This window comes from Orycteropus afer, unplaced genomic scaffold (genome assembly GCF_000298275.1).
Source record: "Orycteropus afer afer isolate SDZICR_OR568_19922 unplaced genomic scaffold, OryAfe1.0 scaffold00643, whole genome shotgun sequence".
In the NCBI taxonomy this organism is placed as follows: domain Eukaryota; kingdom Metazoa; phylum Chordata; class Mammalia; order Tubulidentata; family Orycteropodidae; genus Orycteropus; species Orycteropus afer.
This window is the reverse complement of record NW_006922230.1, coordinates 585,087-588,468: the sequence shown is the minus strand read 5'-3', so window position 1 is coordinate 588,468 and position 3,382 is coordinate 585,087.

The window sequence follows — 3,382 nt, the reverse complement described above, 5'->3', positions numbered from 1 at the left end:
AGTGGTGGTTCAAACTCATCAACCACTCCATGGAAGGAAGATGGGACAATCTAATTCCTAATGATTTACCATCATGGAAACCCTTTGGGGATCACTATGAGTCAGAATCGACTTGATGGCAGTGGGTTTTTTGGTTTGGGATTTTATTTATAAAGGGTAATTTTCACTTAATTGACCCAAATTTTCACTGGGAATGACCAGAATTATCTACATACCCATCATTTCAAATACCAAAAATTTGCAAAGTAAATTTCAGGAAAATAAGAATTGCATTCTACATAATTACAATAATGCTTGATAATTCTGCAGAAAAGAAAAAATGGGTAAAACAATATATCCAAAATGAGCATTACAGCCATTTCTATGTAAAAAGGAATTAAAATTTGGTTACTAGTCATCATTATCAAAGAAGAGAATACTTGACCTTTTTTGTTCAACTTAATCCCATTTCACAGATCATAGTTAGAAAACTACATTCATTTTGTATAGTTGAGTTAAAATTTCAGTTTCTTCTACTTTGAGGAGATTCCAGATTTTCTTGCTTCTAGAGAAATCCACAAACCATTCTGATTTGTTTTAGAAAAAATTGTTTTGAAGTGCAGTTTTTTAGAAAATTAAAGAATGATATTTCAGTTTAGAACTGAAAGTGAAATTGAAAATTTATTTCCCATAATTTGTTTTGACAATAATGTCTAGAGATTAAAATACAATAATTAGAGATGAAGGGGAAAAAAAAAATATATATATATATATATTATAAAACATTTTTGAAAGAAAATGAAACAATTCACAACCTTTACAGTAAAATGAAATTGATTTTAATAGATTGTTACCAAACACATTGCGCTTGGTTCACTGAAAATATGAAGCTAAAGAAAAATGGCTTACAATTTTCAAATCACAGTTCAGTGTTCCTTATTTGAACAGACAAAAGAATTTTAAAAGAAATGAAAATAGAAAGTACTGTATAATCTAAGATTATATTAGTTTGCTTCAGTTCAAATTGTGAGCTCCACTTCAAGGAAATCAGACCTCTTGATCATGATATTGAATACCAAAACAAATCCTGATAAAGTGGGAAACTCTTTCTAGATCACATGACGTATGTGATTTTTAAGTTAGAGTCTGAATAAAACCTCATATGTTCAAAACCAAAAATTTTTATCAGAGGAGGAATGATCAAACACATCAGTTTAAAAAAAGTACTGTGCACATTTTCAGAAATAATCTGTGTATTTGGTCGGTTACATTGTGTACCTGAGTTAAAATTGGAGACAAAATTAAACAATATTTCTTATTTAATAGCTTACTTTTACAACAGGAAAAATAATCAAAGGTAATAAATTTGCTAAAGTTTTTTTTTTTTTTTTGTAAGGATGAATATAAATCCATTAATTAATAGCCTACATGCATCCCTACTGCTATTAGGTTAACAAGTTTTTTTTTTTTTTTTTTTAATGTGAATTGCAATCCTATGTAATTTTCCTGTGTTTACCTTTGCAAAGATCATAAATAAAAGATATCAATTGAAACAGTGAAAATGGGTGCTCACAAAATTCTAAAATTATATAATATATCTTTTTATCAGGAAAATTATCTTCTTCAATCAGTCCAAAAGAGTCAACATTTATCAAAGATACACTATATGCAGTCCATGTAATACATGTTCATGAGAGAATTAAAAATCTTTGTGGAAAAATGTATCATCACAATTGTCCATGTTAATCTGAATGGCATTTGACTGAAGATCAAGCTTTTCAAATGTTGTACATTTTTTGCTACTACACCTACTTGTCATAGTAGAGTCTTTCTTTTGGTAAGGTTACCAATGGGTAATACTAATAAAGATTATTACTATATCTATATAAAATTCTGTCTCAAGGTGTTTATTCCTCTGTAAATTTTCATTGTATCAGAATGAACTATATTTTTTGTCTAACCATAAATCACCTTTTGTTAATAAAGTGCTTGAATTATTTAATAAGTTGGGTAAGAGGTAAGCCAAGTTGTGGCAACTAATCTACTTCTTTAATTATTTAAGACAGAATCTCCTGTACAAAACTTGGATTTTATTGTACTCAATTTTAGCATTAATAATACATAATGCTAAGGAAAACGTGTACTATTCTTTTCATCTAAATAAGGAGTCTGATTCAATAGCAAGAGATCTGTGATTGCATTCTAGGAGCTTTTTTGTTCAGTTATTATGTTGCTGTTTGATTGTTACTTCTCCTTATTTAAATATTTAATGAAAGGTTTCATCCAGCTTGTGCTCTGAGAATTTAAAGTAAAGGGCATAATTTTAAAAAGTCTAATAAGTAAATAAATGTCAGAATACTGAAAAAATATGGATATGCAAAATATATTAACATAATTATTTTAATAATAGAATAACAAATTTTACTTTTCTCTTGAGATGATGAAGCATAAGAAATGATTTTCAATAAGCTGTAAACTCTAAAAAAACAGGGCCCTGCACTGATAATTTTTGTACAGCTGTCTTTAGCAGGGTATTGTACATAGTAGTTGTTCAAAAATGATCAAAGTAATATAAAATGTGTCCTGCTAAAGATCCCTTCAATAAATTACTATCTCTTTAATACTCTGCATATGCCATGCAAATGTTGTACATAGTGAATTGAGATAATATTTTAGGAGTAAATTGGGCTGTCACAAATTTCTTACTTTCTTTTTTTTTTAATAGTCTCAAATTGTAATACTCATCTATGCATTCACAACTAAATGAAAATTATGCTGATCATTCTACAATGTATAATAAAATAGCATAATAGAATAATGAGCTTGGCTAGTGAAGGTTTTCCAAATCATTTCAGGAATAGTACATGAATAAACTAAAACTGCCATGGAGTTGAATCTGACTCATAGTGACCCCTCCTTGGGTTTCCCGGGAGGTATCACTACAGAAGTAGATTGCACAACCTTCTTTTCGAGGAGTGGCTGGTGGGGTTGAACCACCAGCCTTCTGGTTAGCAGTCACATGCCTTGGTAAGTATAATAAAGGTTATTTTTTAAAAGGAAACACTTGTTAACTGCACCTAAGTCTTAAGTGAGAGTAATAAAATTTCAGGAATATAGTATGAGCAAAAATCTTTAGTGAAGGAATGAGTAGGAGGAAGAAAATCTGAGATTAAGTAATAAAAAAACACATTGATACAGGATTTTCCACACCTTAGGAGAATTTTAAAGTGATCACTAAAACTGATGGAGAAAAAAAAAATAAAATTGAAATAACATGTGGTCTATTAATGCCTCCATCATTTTGAATTTTGGATTTTAGAAAAAAAAAAAAAAAAACTTGGGGAAACTCAAGATAGAAATCAAAGCTTATAACATTAAAATTCCTCTGAATTTAGCTTTAATA